This window comes from Lemur catta, chromosome 11 (genome assembly GCF_020740605.2).
Source record: "Lemur catta isolate mLemCat1 chromosome 11, mLemCat1.pri, whole genome shotgun sequence".
Classification (NCBI taxonomy): Eukaryota; Metazoa; Chordata; class Mammalia; order Primates; family Lemuridae; genus Lemur; species Lemur catta.
The window spans coordinates 92,238,788-92,259,726 of NC_059138.1; positions in this window are offsets into that span (position 1 = coordinate 92,238,788).

The following is a 20,939-nucleotide window of genomic DNA, read 5'->3' on the forward strand; positions in this document are numbered from 1 at the left end:
CATCTATTATGTGCTAATTACCACTTCAGGTAATCAAGATGCTAATATAATACATCTGTCACAACAAGAACTCAGTAAAACTTAGTTCCTATTTTCCTTCCAACCTGTGCTTAAGTATAGTCAAATTCAATCTCTCACTGTATCTTTGGAGTCCCAATACAACTGCTACAAACTAAGCTCCTCATAAAATTAATTTTTGAAAGTATAATAAAGTATAAAATACATTATTTAGAGCACACTCCAACATTATGTCAACATACAAAGGGTCAATAAAAATGCACTTACGGGGCCTAGATTAAGATGTAATTTTGAATATACACATCTGATCTCATTTCCTCCCAAAGTCTTACCACAGTCAGTAAATATCCATCTATCTATCCATTTATACATATAATAGAGATTTCTAATATATACTCATATATAATATATATTTTATACATTTTATAAATAAGTATTTTTAATAAAAATTTCCTAATGCCACTTTGTTAATCTTCTCAGGCTTCCATAATAAATTAGCACAGACTGGGTGGCTTAAATAACAGAAATTTATTTTTTCACAGTGCTGGCTACTGGAAATCCAGGATGAAGGTGCTGGCAGGTTGGTGTCTGGGGAGGTCTCGCCTTGGCTTGCAGATGGCAGAGAGAGAAAGCTCTGGTGTCTCTTCCTCTTCGTGTAAGTGCACAGGTCCTGTCAGATCATGATCCCACATTTGTGAGCTCGTTTAACCTGCCCTACCTCCTAGGACTCTATCTCCACATAGCCACCTTGAGGGTTAGGATTTCAATGTCTGAATTTCCAGGGGATACAGTTCAGTCCATAGCAGCAAGAAAGGAAAGAACAGGAGAAGACGTAACAGCAGAGGACGAGATAACACATTTTAGGAAACCTGGAGGTGACTGACAGGTCCTAACTATTAATAGTTTAGCAGTCCTAAAGTGTCATTACTTTGAGATCAGTTGAGAACCACTATTTTCACCACAGAATCATTAAAGCATGCAGGGTAGAAGCACCAAGAACCTAAAATAAGAAAAAAATACCGAGAAGTTGTTTCAGAAGAAGATCACTGAATACTTTCACTCCTCCATGACCCTCCTTTCTCCCTCCCATAAATGTACGGATTGTTCTCTAAAGAAGATACAAATGGTGTCTATTATGTGGGGTCCCAGGCAGGGACGAGGGCCAAGGTGGCACACCTAAGCCATGTGTGGTAATGCCACACCCTTCATTTCAGCACCTTCCTACCACTCAATTCCCACGCCACTGAAAGTTCGATCTTCACCATCCACACAGGAAATTAGAAGAAACTTCCCCAGAAAACTCAACCTTCCTGGAAGAACAGAGATTCTCCAGCAGAAGCCCCTCCCTGATCATCCTGTGTGAAGCTCAGAGACAGGAAGTCTCCCCCTGGCCCATGTGTTCAGAACATTATGTCAGCTTTTCAGTTACTCACTTGAACTCAAGAAAACACACCAAATTTTGCCAGACATATCAGGATATTCTCTTTCTAGAAAGACAGGGGCATAAAGAAATGGAAAAACAGCAGCAACATGAAGAGAATAAAAAATTACAGGGAGAAATTTTTGAAAACTATCATTTTTTAACAAGATATTTTGAAAGATAATGCTCTAACAACAAAAAGAACTGTTGAAAATTTTTAAAAACATGATTACTGAAAAAGTGACAACAAAATCAACAGAAAGTTTGGAAGATAGGGTTGATGAATTATTCCAGAAAATAAGGCAAAAACTAAAAGAAATGGTAAAGAAGAAGTGGGAAATACTTTTTCAAAGTAAAGAATGAAAGGATAAGCCTATGAACAGCAGCATTCAAATAATAGAGGTTCCAGAAAGAAACAAAGGGGGAAAATAAGTTACAATGCACAATTCAAAACAATGTCCCAGGACTTAAGATCAGAAACAGACAGACTGAAACTGTGCACAGTGTCCAAAATGCAGATCTAGATAGACCTAAATGGAGGTACACCTTTAGGTGTAGATCCAATAAGCTTCCACAGAGCAAATAAAGGTCAGACTTCTCAACAACAACATCAGAGTTTGAAGACAGTGAAGCAGAGCCTTCGAGTTCTGCAGAAAGATGACTCCTACCTAGAATGCTTTGCCCAGCCAAGGATCAGGCAAGTGGGGGTGAAATAAACACGTTTACATTGGTGAGAGCTCCAGAAAGGCACTTACCTTACACCTGTCTCAGGACGCTACTGAAGTGCATGTGCCACCAAAGGAAAAGATATGTGGGAACAGGAAACAGGAGACCACACAGAAGAGACAGGTAAAGGGGACCCACAATGACTGCTGTGCACTAGGGTAGAATGGGGCCGGAATGTGTGTTGAGGACAGTTGTTTGTTTCTCATGGGGATCGGAAAGACACAGAGAAATTCAGTGTAGCCTTCCCTTTTATTGATGATATCCACAGTGATGAGGCAATTAGGCAGCAAGAAACTGTGTTCCTCAAATAGTTAGTCTATAACTTGCTGCTTCTCTTTAATCAAAATCTTAGCAAAAGCTTTCAGTTCCTCATAGACCACAATGCAATGGTTTAGAAACACAGGTTAGTAAATCTTAAGCAGTGCACAATAAAAAGAGGTACAGAAGAAAATAGGGCATGTTTCATTCCAATAAATATAGCAACATTTCATATATTAATTACCTTTAATTGAGACAAGTACCCATATCTAAACAAGCCCTGAGGCCAGAGGAAGCTGACCCCCTCATTTCCCTTGTCGAATCACACACTTTAACCTCAGAAGGTAATCTGCTTCTAGTGAGGGCTTCAGGGAGCTTCCCATCAAGGCAGGAGGTGAAGGGGAGCAGGGGTGTCACAGGGTGAGAGGGAGCAGGAGAGAGAGGGGAGGAGCCACGCTCTGAACAGCCAGCTCTCTCATGAACTAATAGAGCTAGGACTCACTCATCACCGCGTAGAGGGCACCGAGCCATTCGTGAGGGATCCACCCCCATGACCCAAACACCTCTCCCCAGGCCCTACCTCCAACATTGGGGATCAAATGTCAACATCAGATTTGGAGGGGACAGATATCCAAACAATATAAACTGCCAAGCACAAATCACACAGAATAAGAAGGAGGGAAAGTGATTCATGACCCCAAAGTTTATCCTGCAGAAAAATATGTTAATATAGGCCAGATGGATTAAATATAGATATGTTACACTTGAAAATAATGGTAAATACATTAGATATTTAAAGAATTTTCACACATAAAATTGTAAACATTTTTCATACAAATGTAAAATCTTTACAGTAAAATACAATGTACTAACATGTAAAATGAGGTAGGAAAGCTAGACAGACCAATAATAAGCATTTGGGAATGTTCTTTAAACACATAAAACTATTCCAAAATAGACCCAAGCCTGGAAAGTTTTATGGGTTAGTTATTTAGATATTTAAGGAACATGAACAGCTGCCTAAACATTGGTAGAAAAAACACGTGACTAATACTTTAAACCTCAGACTGAAATACATTGTGGATGAATTATTTTATCATAAAGATGAATCATAGAAAAGCTATATCAAACATGTGAACATGTTTGTTCATATACTAGCCCTTCTATTCTTTTAGTGGGAACAGCCTCTGGAAGCACAATTCTAGGATTAGCAAATGTCTGAGTAGCACGCTGATCACACAGGATCCTAACAGGCGGGGACTGCTCCCACTTGGGTTTGTGCTGGGACGCCAGCATTAATTCAAAGGCAAATAATAACCTGGAGAGGGTTGGGTTTCTTTTAAATAAAAAAGCAGTTACCTAAAATTCATATTTATAATTAAGATCTAAATAAAAAGGTAAATAGAAGGATTAAATATTATAAAAAAGAGAGATTTGATATTGCAAAGGATTTTTTTTCTCAAATTGATCCATAGATACAAAGCAATTGCAATGAAAAGCTCAAGAGTTTTTGGGACACACAAACTGAATTTGACATGACGTGGGAGAGCTAAGGGCCGACAAAGGAAGGGAAGCTTTTCTTCTGCTTGATCCAAGTAAATCTCTAAGAAAATGGGCATTTGTCTGAAGCTCCCTCTCACGTGCTGGGTGCTGGATGCTTTTACAGGGTCTTTACAGATCCTGTTCTTCATCTTTAACTGGGAGGACTTCATGGTGGTAATGGAAGATTTAAATAAGATAAGACACACATGTTTTTATTGTGGTAATCAGCACATAGTAAATCTCAATAAAGTGTTACCACTGCCATCCACTTTCCTCATCTACCCTCCTGGGAAAGAGCTTCCCTTTTCATCTGTCCTACTCTGAGTGTGTCAAGACACACGGCCATAAGTGTGGCCGCTTGTCTGTTGTGTACAACATATCCAGGGAAGAGATGTCACTGACTGAAAGGAATAGGTTACCTCAATAAACTACAAAGATTAATGTGTCTTCCCAGTGCTAAACTCTTTTCTGGAGAGTGGCCTGCACACCCCACGGGGGCAGTTCATCAATAGAGTTGTCAGAACCCACACAAAGAACTGAGATGCTCTCATTTTGCCAGATACTTCTCCGTCTTGCAGTTTGTGTCTTCTTATTTGAATCCATGTTTTCTCCATGCTTCAGTAGGAAAATCCCTTTAAATGCTTTTCTGCTGATTCAGAACACTGGCAACACAAAATGAGGATACTGTTTCTACATTTCTATTTCCATCAAATCCAAAATGGAAACACAAATAAAGTAATGGGCTTTTTCTCTTCACCTGCAGCTGTTTCGCAGAGATATTTTTCTCACACATAAAAGTATTTTGTTATTAATACTTTTACTGTCTTGTTATATTTTATGATATTAATTTTAAATGTCTTCCTTCTATATTAGATAACTTTTCTTTGTATCTTATTTATTTAAAAACATTTCTGAACTACAAAACATTCATTTGTATGAATTACTATTGACTTTTTATGATAATATTTAATGTATAGTGTAATAATGAGAGAAATAAAAGATGAAAAAGTTTTCATAAATATTCAAGAGGTCTGTACTTATTCAAACTTCTTTATCGCAAAATTAGCCTATAAATTTCTATGAAAATCCATGCCTTTCCTTCTCCATTAAATTTGCAAATATTATGAGTTCAATATCTTTATTTGTGTCAATTTGAATTTTTATACAACATTCTTTTGCATTCTGGGAAATAAAAAGACATTAGAAACTTCAAGAATTGGAAGATACCAAGAAAAATTTTAAGCATGGAATACTCAAATTTTCTTGCAGGTGATGTTTGCGTCTGTGTGCAGACAATATGATAAGCCCTTTGTATGCCATATTTCAAGTCTTTGTAAAACTCTGGGATATGTAGTAGTATTCTTAGAATTCTCAACCTCATTTACAAGGTAAGGAAACAAAGGCACAGTGAATAAAAGCAGTTTGCCTTGTCAATCAGCGAGTGTCAAGGTAACGCTTAACATTTAGAAGATGGCTTGACAACCTTGCCCACATATCCTGCTAATATGCAGTATATCAACTAACACCTTCAAAATCCACAGGAAACAAAACACAATTTATTGAGGGAACCCAGAATGTAACAATATTTGAGATTACATGTAAATGGCTTTACATCTGGATGCGTTTTGTTACATCTTAGATGCTTTTAAACTCTATTTTTTTAACACTAGGTAGCAATAATAACATCCTTAGTTTGTATTAGAAAAAAGGTAAGGCGCAGAGAGTTTAAATAACCGGCCCAAGATCACCCAGCATCTCAGCGGCGGAGCTGGCGATTCCTTAACAGCAGCGGGACCCCAGAGCCTGTGCTATGATATCCATTCCCAGCTGTAGCCACAAGTGCAACATTGAGAAACAAACTGGGAAAAAGCAAAACACAAAATCCTGTTTAGTTTCTGTCTTTCCTGCCACAGAGATCGATCTTCACATGGGAAATGGAAGACAGTATTAGGAAAAAGGAATTCTCATCTGAGCCAGTGGAAAATTTTATTAGGAGAACATCAGTTTTCTCAAAATGCTTTCCTGTCCCAAGGCCCTGAAATTTACTTCTTAGGAGGAGAAGAGAACTTGGGGCTGAGACGGCCAGGTTGGGGATGGTGATGTTCCAGGAAGAGTAGGAATGAAGGAGACAAGAACATTAAGTAAATAGATTATGGGAAGCATGACTTGTTTAACTCTGGAAAAGAGAGTGGTGACATCAGTAACCAGCCTGCATCAGAACAAGCAAATACAGCTGATTAACTCTGCTCTCCTGGGTTTCCCCTGGGCACCTAAGTGGTGATGTTACCGTTCGCTAACTGTGTACTGCGCCACGCACTGTGCTAATTGCTTCGTATTCAAAGTAACCAGCTAGGACGTGTTGAAATTTGGACTTCAGAGACTGCTCTCATTGCTTTCTATTTGCCTCTTATGGACACTGGTTAATGACTTAGCACTTGGAAAGTTTTCTATTAACTTCATGAAAACATAGCTTAGCGGGAAGGGATACCAACCTTGTATAGATAAGGAAACTGAAGCTCAAACAACTTCTCTGGCTCTGGGGGAAGAAGTGGGGCCAGGGTTGAATGGAAGCTTTTTTTTGGCTATGAGGCCCACACACATCACGTTGCATGAGAGTTCCCCTGGTGAATTAGAGGATTGCGTTAGAGTTTGTCACTTGGTTTAAACAAGGATATTTGGCCATGTATTTTACTTTTTTCTGTGGTTTTTCTTGAGGACAGGAAATGTGAACCAAGTGAGAACACAAATAACAGAATTTATCAGACTCGTATTAACATTACTGCAAAATAAGGCAGACTCTAACTAATGTAGCTAGTATCAGTCATTGTTCAACTCTCTAGAGAAGTGCTTCTCAAATTTATGTGTAACACAGTTACTTGTAAGGCTTGTTAAAACACGGATTTAGGGGCCTCAACCCATGGATCTGTAGGGTTCAGTAGGTCTTGGGCAGTGCTCCGCTGATGTTGGTGTGGTTGGTCCAGCCACACTCGAGCAGCACTGCTCTACTGAACATGCACATGCCCTGCCCTGACCTGTGTGAGCACCCGATCTGGACTGGGATTTTGAAGGCTTACTATTCACATTCATAAGTAATAAGAGCTTTATTTATAAAAGCAGGTAGCCCATATTTTGAACAACATAATTTAGACTCAAATATTGTTTCAAACACAGGAAATATTATCTAATTATAAACAAGTTAAATAAGTGGATAAAAATGTAAAGTTCTGACTTTATATATATTTTTTCTAGTGGGCATTTTGTTTTTCTTCCTATCATTGTGCTTAAAACACTTTGCTGTAGAATATAGCTCAGATTCATTAAATAATTATTTTGTTAACAATTTAGGGTGACTGCTAAAACAGTTAATACTCTCTTAAGCTGAGTGTAATGTCCAGGATGAAAAGGGTAACTTGTATCTTGGAAGGACACGGGGTGGAGGGCTGGCCACATGTTTAGATGACACTAACACATGCATGTGTGTGTTTGCCTGTGCAAGGAGGGGAGGGGGAAGTACCACTTTCCAGAATCAGGTTTTCTGTGATTTAGAACACGAGAGGGGAAGATTGGAGAAAAGGAGAAAGAGCAAGGGTTACTGAAGAAGGGTGGATGTAAATAATCACAAGTCAGTTTTTAAATATAGAGTGGCAGTTAGGATGTTTAGAATACTCAGGTAGACGAAATTGGACCCATAACAGAGGAAACACAAGGCATCCAACTCCATGTTTGTCATTTAGAGTTATCTCTGGTCTGGCCAGTCAAGAGCACACACATGCTCCCTGAGGGGAGGGTTGCAGGCAAAATCCAAAAGAGACCTCTCCCTAAAATCCCTCAAAAGACACTGAGACCAGAGCAGCTGGTGAAAACATAAACACTTGTAAAAACATAAAAATGTTAATATTAATCTAAAGTAAATCTAAAGAAAGTTGTGCAAAATGTCTATTCGATTTGTGTCAAGCTAATTTATACATTAAAGGCAATTTAAATCAAAATATTAGTAGTTCTCTATTTATGGAAACAGACAAGCTAATTCCAAGGGTTACATGGAAATTCAAAAGGCCAAGGAAACCTAGACAATCTTGATAAAAAGGAACAAGGTAAGGTAACCTACTTTACTATATGTCAGGACTTTTATAAAGCAACAGTGAAGACACTGTGTGGTATTGGCTACATGATAACATAAATGAACATTTACATGATCTTGGGTGAATTTTGTAAACAGAACAATAAAGCTTCAATAATAAAAGAAAACAGTAATAAATTACAATTAGTTTAAAAATTCTTCATCAAGAAATATCACCAACTAGGTGAAAATTTAAGCCACTGAGAATCAGCAGTTATTTCTAACAAACATATTAATAGCTGATCACCTCCAAACTATTATATCACCCAAGAATGAGCTCTACCCAGTAGCCATTAACCAGTTAGAAAATCTTTGTGACCTTGGTGTAGAGCAACATTTCTTACACAGAACACAAAAAGCATAACCATAAAAGAAAAAAAGCATGAATTTTATCAAAATTAAAATCTTTGCTCTTCAAAAGGTGCTATTAAAAAAATAAAAATGTATCACTTAACTCCAGTGAGAATGGCCTTTATCAAAAAGTCCCATAACAACCAATGTTGGCATGGATGCAGAGAGACAGGAACACTCATACACTGCTGGTGGGGCTGCAAACTAGTGCAACCTCTGTGGAAAGCAATATGGAGATATCTTAAACAGATACAAGTAGACCTACCATTTGATCCAGCAATCCCATTACTGGGCATCTACCCAAAAGAACAAAAGACATTCTATAACAAAGATATCTGCACCCAAATGTTTATAGCAGCACAATTCGCAATTGCGAAGATGTGGAAACAACCCAAGTGCCCATAAATACATGAGTGGATTAATAAAATGTAGTATATATATATATATATATATATATATATATATGTATGTATATATATATATACCATGGAGTACTACTCAGCAATAAGAAACAATGGTGATATAGCACCTCTTGTATTTTCCTGGAAAGAGTTGGAACCCATTCTACTAAGTGAAGTATTCCAAGAATGGAAAAATAAGCACCACATGTACTCACCATCAAATTGGTTTCACTGATCATCACTTAAGAGCACTTTAGGAATAATATTGATCAGGTGTCGGGCAGATAAGGGTGGGGGAGGGGATGGGTGTATACATACATAATGAGTGCAATGTGCACTGTCTAAGGGATGGACACGTTTGAAGCTCTGACTCAGGGGGTGGGGGGACAAGGGCAATATATGTAACCTAAACTTCTGTACCCACACAATATGCTGAAATAAGAATTAAAAAAAGGGGAAAATAAAGGTTAAATGTAAGCCACAGAAAAAGAGAAAATATTTGAAAATGACACAAAATAACTCTTACAAGTACATAATAATTCCAATAAAATATAAACAAAAATTTGAACAAACCATTCACAAAATAAATATGTGAATATGGGAATGCTAAATAGACACATGAAAAGAAGCTCAACATTGTGACTCCTCAAAGATGCTAATGAAGCTCTGACTCAGGGGGATGGGCGGGACATGGGCAATATATATAACCTGAACTTTTGTACCCCCATAATAAGCTGAAATTAAAAAAAAAAAAAGAAAAAAAACACAATGAGATTCCACTGCACACACAAATGTGTGAGTATATTTTAAAAGACTGGCAATATTATATGTTGGTGAAGATGTGAAACAGCTGGAATGTTCATTCATTGGTACTGGACAGGTGTAACAGAATGGTCACTTTCCAAAATAGTCTGACAATTTCTAAAAAAATTTTGAACAAACACTTAGAAAGTGGCCAACCCATTCCATTCTTAGGTATATACTGAGAGGAAATGAAAACAATATAAAACACTATACTTTATTCACAATAGCCAAAAGTTCGAAACAACCCAAATAACTACTAGTAAGTATAAATAATGCCTAATATGCAGTCAGCTCTTCAAATCTGTGAGTACAACATTCACAAATTCAAACAATCATGGATTGAAAATACTGAAGAAATTATTTCTGTAGAAAACACGAATAGACTATTTTTTCTTGTCATTATTCCTTAAGCAATACAGTGTAATGACTGTTTACATAGCATGCACATTGAATTACATATCATAACTAATCCAGAGATAAAGTATACAAAAGAATGTGCACAGGTTATATGTAAATATTATGCCATTTTATAACAGGGATTTGAACGTCTGCAGAGTTTGGTATCTGCAGGAGATCCTGGAACTATTAAATAATCCCCTATGGACATCGAGGGACAAGTGTATATAAAATAGTTGGTATAAATAGAACTGGTATATATAAAAGAACTAAATACTATCCACAAATATACTTTCAGTACAATATGCTATCATCTGTATACATTTAAATGCTACTAAATTGAATACTATTTTACACTAAAAAATAAACAAGCTGCTGATACACACAGCATGGATAAATTTCAAAAACATTATTCTAGAGAAAGAAGCCAAACCCGAAAGAGTACACATTGTTTGATCCTTTCATGTGAAATTTTAGGAAAAGAAATCTATTCTGTAATGCCAGAAAACAGAGCAGTGATTAAATGGAGCTTGGCGGGTATATTTTGATTGGGAAGAGAAACAGGAAAGTTTTTGGAATGAAAGTATTCTATATCCTGATTGTGGTAGTAACTCATATATTTCTTAAAACTCATTGAACTTTATACACATTTAAAGTAGACTATTTTTAAATAAATTATGTTTATTGCATGTAATTATAACTCAATAAAATTGCTGAACAAAATCAAAACATATATAAGAGGTGCTGAAAGATGGCAGAGAGGTGGTGACCTCCTGGATTCGTGCTCCCGGAGAGGAAGGCATGGATCTCAGTCTGCCACAGCGCTAGAGGATCGCTCCCCCTCCAGAACAGCAGTGTGAATCCACGGAGAATCAGCGTGGGACACAGAGAGCAAGAAAAGACTGAGGTGAACGGGAAATCAGATCGTGACAATCTGGAGAGTGTGGGACAGACAATAGAGAGGGGAACGTGGGACAGCTCTACCTGCCTCACCAGTGAGTGAGGTGGGTTCAGCCCCACAGGAAAGTGGCCTGTGTCCCCACTGACCCCCATACCCACTCAATTAGGGATCTGCCTGAAGCCGGTGCGGAATCACCACGGGAGATGCAGGGCTCTGTGGAGAGGAGACAATAGCGGGGGGCATTTTGGACCCCGGAGCCCTGTGGGCGGACAGCAACCCGCGGGAGAGGGTTTGCGGCGGGCGGCAGTGACAGACACCTGGGGGACGCGGAACTGTCTCCTTTACGTGGGCGGCTGGGCTCCCGCAATCCCGGCTCCCCCGGTCCCTGCGGGAACACTGAACATTCGCCCCCAGCGCCAGTGACCGGCGGGCGGGCAGCCGCCATTGCCAGGGTCCCCAGCCTAGCCGCTGCGGAGCGACTGGGAACCGGGCAGCTCTGTCCCCTGGTCCGCAGTCCCCCATTAGGAGCTCCACCTTTGCATGAACACTGAGCGCTTCCCCAGTCGCGAGGGAGCGGAGCGTGGACCTTGCAGACATTGGGGCGGGGCGGACCATCGCCCCCGGGAGCCGCAGCAGCCGGGGCGAGGGGCGAACGTGGGCGCCCCCTCCCCCAGCTGCTGGCTTTCGGGCAGAGACAGGCAGAAACCACCTCGGGAGAGGAAGAGGCAAGGAAAAAGTCGCTTTTCGTCTGCAATTAGAACAGCCCAGTGACGGGACTCTCAAACTGGTTTCGGGCCAAATTAATTCTCTGGGGCTGGACCCAACAGGAGCAGCCCCCCAGCTGAGGCAGCAAAATCCTGAACAACACGCGAAGGGCTCCCCCTAGTGACAGAGGAGGCAGCTTACCTGGGCTCCTGCACAGCCCAAGATCAGCCCGCATTGAGTGCCTCTGTCCAGCCTAAAGCTAGCTGAAAGAAGGGACTTAAGGATTGATCCAGATGGGAAGGCCTCAGCGAAAGAACTCTGGGAGTATAAAGAATCAAGCTGAAACCTCGCCTTCGAAGAAGATTACTAATTCTCCACCAATTGACACAAATAAAACTCAAAATAGCAATATGTCACAAGAAGAATTTCAAACATGGATCATAAATAAGCTGAATATTATGCAAGAAAAAATGGATAACCAACACAAAGTTACCACAAAAAAGATCCAGGACTTGGAAGAAAAATTCACTAAAGAAATCGAAATATTGAAGAAAAATCAAACTGAACTCCTGGAAATGAAGAATTTATTCAGGGAGCTACAAAACACAGTGGAAAGTCTCAAGAGCAGGGTAGATCAAACAGAAGAAAGGATCTCAGAGGTCGAAGATAACACTTTCCAATTAAATAAGTCAGTCACAGAGATGGAGCAAAGAAATAAGAGAAATGACCAGAGCCTACAAGAAATGTGGGATTATGTGAAGAAGCCTAACATGAGAGTTATTGGCATTCCTGAGGGTGAAGAAGACAATAAGCAAGGGTTGAATAAGCAATTTGAAGACATAATTGAGGAAAATTTCCCAGGCCTTGCCAAAACTCTAGATATACAAGTTCAAGAAGCTCAAAGAACCCCTGGAAGATTCATACCAAATAGGAAGACACCACGTCATGTAGTTATCAGATTGACAAAAATTTCCACTAAAGAAGCCATTCTATGAGCTGTAAGGAGGAAGAAACAAGTTACATACAAAGGAAAATCCATCTGAATTATGCCAGATTTCTCAACTGAAACCTTATAAGCAAGAAGAGACTGGGGCCCCATTCTCACTCTTCTGAAACAAAATAATGCCCAGCCTAGACTCTTATATCCAGCTAAGCTCAGCTTTATGTATGAAGGTGAAATTAAGATATTCTCAGATAAACAAAAACTCAGAGAATTCACCAAGACAAGACCAAAACAGGGCTACACACGGACCAGCAAAAGAAAGATCCACGAATATAAAACTACTCATGAGAAGAAAAAAAAAAAACCAGTTATCACAATGGCTCAAGTGAGAAAACAGAATAATGAAATTCAAGCCAACATGAGGAACAGAAATCAGTCTCACTAATCAATTCTCTCATTAAATGTGAATGGATTGAATTCCCCACTCAAGAGACATAGGCTGGCCCAATGGTTAAGAAAATACAAGCCAAATATCTGCTGTCTTCAGGAAACTCATTTAACCTGCAAAGATGCATTTAGACTGAAAATAAAAGGGTGGAAATTGATATTTCAAGCAAATGGAAGCCAAAAGAAAGCTGGCGTGGTGATGTTAATCTCCGATAACTTAGTTTTTAAATCAATAAAAGTAATGAAAGACAAAGATGGTTACTATATACTGGTGAAGGGTAAAATTCAACAAGAAGATATAACTATACTTAATACATATGCACCCAACTTAGGTGCACCCAGATTCATAAAACAAACCCTAATTGATTTGATCAAAATGATAGATAACAGCACTTTGATAGTCAGTGACTTTAACACATCGCTGACAGTACAGGACAGATCCTCCAAACAAAAAATAAACAAAGAAACAAAGAACTTAAATGAATGCTAAAACAAATGGGCCTCACTGACATCTACAGGACATTCTACCCAAAATCCACTGAATATACTTTCTTCTCATCAGCCCATGGGACATTCTCCAAGATTGACCATATCCTAGGACATAAAGCATGTCTTAAGAAATTTCAAAAAATAGAAATTATACCATTCACCTTCTCAGATCACAGTGGAATAACAGTAATAATGAACCCTAACAGCAACTCTCATTCCTACTCAACATCATGGAAGCTAAACAACCTTCTCCTGAATGATTATATTATAAATGAAGAAATCAAGACGGAAATCAAAAGATTCTTTGAATTAAATGACAATGGAGACACAACTTATCAAAATCTGTGGGACACAGCTAAAGCAGTCCTGAGAGGAAAATTTATTTCCATAAATGCCTATATCAAAAAGACAGAAAACTTACAAATAGACAATCTAATGAATAGACTCAAAGAGCTGGAGAAGGAAGAACAGACCGACCCCAAACCCAGCAGAAGGAGAGAAATTATTAAGATCAAATCAGAACTGAATGAAAAGGACAACAAACAAACCATAAAGGAGATTAATAAATCAAAAAGTTGGTTCTCTGAAAACATAAACAAGATTCACACACATCTGGCTAGGCTAACCAAGAGCAGAAAAGAAAAAACTCTAATTACCTCCATCAGGAACATGAAAGGAGAAATCACAACCGATGCCACAGAGATACATGACATCATCTATGAATTTTACAAAAATCTTTATGCACACAAATTGGAAAATGAGGAGGAAATGGACAAATTTTTAGAAACACACAGCCTTCCCAGGCTCAACCAGGAAGAAATAGAATTCCTGAATAGACCAATATCTAGATCTGAAATCGAAACAGCAATAAAAAACCTTCCCAAAAAGAAAAGCCCTGGACCAGATGGGTTCACACCTGAATTTTACCATACCTACAAAGAAGAACTGGTGCCCATCCCACGTAAACTATTCTCCAATATCAAGAAGGATGGAATTTTCCCCAACACAATTTACCAAGCCAACATAATTTTAATACCAAAACCAGGAAAGGATGCAACAAAAAAAGAAAACTACGGACCAATATCCCTTATGAATATAGATGCAAAAATTCTCAATAAAATCCTAGCAAATTGAATCCAAGTGCTTATCAAAAAAATAATCCATCACGACCAAGTGGGCTTCATCCTAGAGACGCAGGGATGGTTTAACATACGCAAAACTATAAATGTAATTCACCACATAAATAGAAGCAAAAATAAAGATCATATGATCCTCTCAATAGATGCAGAAAAATCATTTGACAAAATTCAACACCCTTTTATGATAAGAACACTTAATAAAATAGACATAGATGGGGCCTATCTAAAAATGATACAATTCATATATGACAAACCCACAGCCACCATCATACTGAATGGGGAAAAATTGAAAGCATTCCCACTTCGAACTGGAACCAGACAAGGCTGCCCACTGTCTCCCTGACTTTTCAACATAGTATTGGAAGTCCTTGCGAGAGCTATCAGGCAAGAGAGCAGAATCAAGGGAGTCCAAATAGGGAAAGAAGAGATCAAACTCTCACTCTTTGCTGATGATATGATGTTATATCTAGAAAACCCCAAGGATTCAACCAAGAGACTCCTGGAATTGATCAATGAATTCAGTAAAGTCTCAGGATACAAAATCAATACACACAAATCAGAGGCCAATATATGCCAATAACAGTCAAATGGAGAACCAAATTAAGGACTCAATACCCTTCAAAATAGCAACAAAGAAAATAATACCTAGGAATATATTTAACTAAGGAGGTAAAGGACCTCTACAGGGAGAACTATGAAACACTGAGAAAGGAAATCACAGAACATGTAAATAGGTGGAAAACCATACCATGCTCATGCATCGGAAGAATCAACATTGTTAAAATGACTATACTGTCCAAAGTTATCTACAGATTCAATGCAATCTCTATTAAATTACCAACATCATTTTTCACAGATATAGAAAGAATAATTCTACGTTTTGTGTGGAACCAGAGAAGACCCCATTTAGAAAAAGCAATTTTAAGCAACAAAAACAAAATGGGAGGTATTAATTTATCAGACTTCAAACTATACTACAAAGCTGTGATTATTAAAACTGCTTGGTATTGGCACAAGTGCAGGGACACAGACCAATGGAACAGAACAGAAAATCCAAATATAAAACCATCCTCATATAGCCATCTAATCTTTGACAAAATAGACAAAAACATACTCTGGGGAAAAGATTCCTTATTTAATAAATGGTGCTAGAAAAACTGGATAGCCACATGTAGAAGACTAAAACAGGACCCACAGCTTTAACCTCTCACAAAAATCAAGTCACGGTGGCTAACAGACTTAAATCTTAGGTGGGAAACTATTAGAATTCTAGAAGAAAATGTAGGAAAGACTCTTACAGACATTGGTCTAGGCAAAGAATTTATGAAGAAAACCCCTAAGGCAATCGCAGCAACAACAAACATAAACGAATGGGACCTGATTAAATTAAAAAGCTTCTGCACAGCCAAAGAAACAGTCACAAAAATAAACAGACAGCCTACAGAATGGGAAAAAATTTTTGCGTACTACACATCAGATAAAGGACTGATAATAAGAATCTATTTAGAACTCAGAAAAATCAACAAGAAAAAATCAAACAACCCTATCAAAAAGTGGGCAAAGGACATCAATAGAAAATTTTCAAAAGAAGATATAAGAATGGCTAACAGACATACGAAAAAATGCTCAACATCCCTAATCATCAGGGAAATGCAAATCAAAACCACAATGAGATATCACTTAACTCCAGAGAGAATGGCCTTTATCAAAAAGGCCCAAAACAACACATGTTAGCGTGGATGTGGAGAGACAGGAACACTCATACACTGCTGGTGGGACTGCAAACTAGTGCAACCCCTGTGGAAAGCATTATTGAGATACCTTAAACAGATTCAGGTAGACCTACCATTCGATCCAGCAATCCCATTATTGCGCATATACCCAGAAGAACAAAAGTCATTCTATAACAAAGACACCTGTACCCGAATGTTTATAGCAGCACAATTAACAATCACAAAGATGTGGAAACAACCCAAATGCCCATCAATCCACGAATGGATTAGTAAACTGTGGTATATGTATACCATGGAGTATTACTCAGCTATAAGAAATAACGGTGATACGACATCTCTTTGGTTCTCCTGGAGAGAATCGGAACCCATTATATTAAGTGATGTATCCAAAGAATGGAAAAACAAGCATCACATGTACTCAGCAGAAAATTGGTTTCCTTGATCATCACCTAAATGCACATCGGGGAAGGGTACCAATTGGATATCAGACTGAGGCGTGGGGTAGGGGGAGGGGATGAGTGTATGCCTACCATGATGAGTGTGTTGCACACCATCTGGGGAATGGTCATGCTTGAAGGTGCTGACTCGGGGAGGTAGGGGGGTGGGGGGAGGGGATGGAGGTATGACTACATGGTGAGTGCCAGGCGCACTGTCTGCAGAATGGGCACGCTTGAGGCTCTGACTCAGGGGGATGGGCGGGACATGGACAATGTATATAACCTGAACTTATGTACCCCCATGATGAGCTGAAATAAAAAAATAAAATAAAAATAAAAACCATATATTAAAATAGGTTTTTTTTAAATTTATGAAGTAGGTGCTATTATTATTCTCATTTTACAAACGGTTTTAAAAGAAATAAATTTAAAAAAGAAAGTGAATATAAATAGAAATCCTTGTGTTTTCTTTGTGTTGTGTGATTGAGTCTCCTGCACGGCCCTCATTTAAACACTTAGTCCAAATGTTCGACTCTGGAGATGAGATAACACCTCATTTCAGGCCAGTAGCTTCAGAGAATGTGACTACTCAACATTATAGCTTTCTTGGTGGTGACCAGACATTCTGTAGAACTCATCTTAATGAATATCTCTCCCCCAAATAATTTGGATCTTAAATCGCTATTTCTTTAGCCTGGAATAATACTGACAACTATCACGTGCCTAACTTAGTGCAACTTAGATGCTTAGATTTCGTCTGTCTTATCCCTTCTCCCACCTCCACATTGGATCATTATATACTTTGTAACACATTTGAGTTTGACATTTGACTGTACTATTGTTCTTTGGCACAAGTCTGGTTAGGTTGCCCCCACCTCATAACTTCTCCTTCCTCACATGCCCATGTAATTATTGTTTCTGTATTTAAAAAGATAGAGAACTTCCAAATTATGGCAATTCACTAGGAGAAAAATACCACAAGAACATTATCATTTAAAATAATAATCTATAGAGTTCTGTTGTCAGCTACAGAGTTGAATTAAAGAATACACTTATAAAAGATAGCAGAGACCACCTTATCCACTGAGACTCACAGAAGGCTTTTGGTTTTGCTAATGTTTCCATAGAAACAGATACAACACTAGCAAAGGTGACATCTGGACCTTTAATATAATTTTTCATCATCAGTGATTTTAAAGAATCAGATCTTATTTTTCCCTGATCAAAATCATCGTCTGATGTTGGAAATTAACCAGTGCCCTCACTTTCACAGGAGTCAAGGTATGGCTCATTGAAATGCAGGATAGGTGTGAAACTATTGCTTTAGAACAATACATCTTGATTCTCTGGTTTAAATGACATCTGACTCATAGTTCTGACACAGTCTCTCCCAGGTTGTTAATAAGATACCCATGTAGAAACAGAAAGACACAAAATTATCCTACCAATATTGAAAATTAGGACTTAATGTTCAACATACCTGAGAGGAATTTTTATTAACCACAAGGTCAAAAGATTCAACTTGAGAAAAATAATCAGTAGCTCTCTCATGCCATGTCCTGGGAAAAAGCAAGTCAGTCTGTCCCTCTTTTACCTTTTCTTACTGCCTTTATCTAAATAAGAAATACAATATCTCCCTTTGTTGCAAGACTGCTATATTTTTGTTTTGTACTGTTTTGTTTTGAGGCATCTAGAGTAATCTCCTTCCCTTCTTTCAGCTATGCAGACACTACAGCCCTGGATAAAGTGTTGAAAATTAGTGAGTGTGTTCTGGGTGTGTGCTTACACGTGCCTTGGTGCGTGGTTGTGGAACGGGAGAACTAGAAAACTTCTTTTTCTGCCTTAGAATAGAGGCTCAGAAAGGAGCGGCTCCTGCAGCAGTGGTGCCCTGCTTTAGAGAGAAAGAGAGGCCACTCTACCCAGGTGGATAGAAAGTGAAGGGTGACCTGTGCTGTTGCCATATTCTCCAAAGCTGCTGGCTTGAGATGAGGCCTTATTCCGCCCTGGGAATCCAACACTTGGACACTCTGAAGAGCATAAGCTATCTGTTCTACTCTCGCCTCATGCGTCACATTATCAATACATAGTATGGCAAATACCAGTCAATTACATTTCCTCCCGAAACTTCAATTCTCATTATTTCTCTCCTGTCAAATGGGAGGTTTGGAGTTGACGATTTCTCACCCCACTGCCCAGCTTTAACATCCAGTTGTCTGCAGGGACAATCAGTCAGGGGTCTTGTGTCAGGTGACTCACTCACTCCTCCGCTCCTTTGTGGCAGACCCCAGGAAGGCTCTTGCTGGCTTTCCTTGCACACCCCCACCACTGTCTACTCTTCTCCATGAATGTTCATCCCCAAGCCTGGCTACAGCACGGAGCATAGGCCTGCTTTTCCCACTATAAACTGAGATGGCACCCATGGTTACCCACCTTGGAACATTTACCGTAAGGACTCTTTTTGCTTGCTGTTTTATAGAAATAGAGAATGATAAGCTAAAATAAAAGGAATAGATAATACATAAAGCTTAAGAAATAAATTTCTAAGATACTGACCCTGGGCAATTATCCCTGCATTAGTCTTAATTTATAATACTTGGTCTATTTTAGGTCTGTTCATAGGTTGAAATCTCGCCCCTGAAAAATGGACTTCCAGTGACACCCTTCCCTGACCACAGAAGTCCTTTTACTCAGCACTTAGCTTTATATCAGAGGCCAGCTCAGCACTGACAACCCTTCAGGTATCCACTCATCTCAAGAAAAGCATCTGCATCATGAGGGCTCCATGCCAGAGACTAACATCTCTGGTCTAGGAACATCCAGGTTGTTTCCACCAGGCTCGCATTCCGTTGGTCACATCCACCCAGCCCTTCTCTGATATCAACTATTGGAGCTACATTTTGGATAAATATTTAAGAAGCTTTGTGTTTTACACAGTATTTCTTCTTGGCTTCCAAGGGAAAAAACAACAACAACAACATTGACTTCTTAACTCCAGCGCTTGGTGAGATTGCTTAGCGCACTCACCCTGACAGGACCATTTCTAATGTTTCTGCTCCTTATGCTACAAAACCTGTCAACCACCTGAAAGGTCACTTTGTGACAATCAAATAGATTAAAAATGAATTTGAAAGGAAAGCAGCATTGGCCACACTGAAGTTAAATAAATGACATTCAAAGAATTTTCTTTTTGGTCTTTTCAACTATTCAACTTACTCTGTACTCCAATAGCAGTCAAATTCCATGGATCAGGTTAAAAAATGACCTCTAGATATCAGTATTTTCTTGAAGTTGATTTAAGTAGATATATCTCCCCACTGTACCTGTCACATGTTAAAACCTCTAACTCTGAAAGAAAAAAGGTATGGAAGCCCCTCATAGCCAACTTATGTACACATATCCCTGGGTTTTAGCTCAGACCATATAACGTAGAATCACTAAATGATTTGGATCACACAGAAGCACCCATAACTTCAGTATAGCTACAATATTTATGATAGATATTTCTCAAAGCAATGTTTCCAAGGCTGGGTTTCACACATAAGGGTAAAACAGAGATTAGGACCCTTAATAGAGTGAATTTATCAGACTGACAGAAAACTTGCAACCATAACTTTGCTTACTCCTGGGACTTATAACTCTCTTCCAACAACAGCAAAGATTATCTTAGAGGAATATGGGGTTTGAAATTCTCAAACTCAGGAGCTTAATGTAAGTTACTGAGACCTGACAATTTACTATTGCCTTTCAAAATCTGATAAGTGTCTCCAAATGGTGTGTGTGGATATATATGTCTGTTTGTGTGTTTGAACAGCTTTATTAAAATTTAATTCAAATATGATAAAATTTGCCAACTTAAAGTATGAAATTTCTTATTTTCAGTGTATGCACAGGGTCATGCAACCATCACTACAATCTACTATTAGAACATGTTAATCGCCCCCCAAAAAACCAGACCCATTTACCAGTCACTGCCTATCCCTCCCAACTTCAACCTAAGCAAGAACTGACCTACTTTCTGTCTCCACAGATTTACCTATTCTGCATGTTTTATAAAAATAGAATTAAGCAATATATGTACTTTTGTTTCTAGCTTCTTTCACATAACTTAG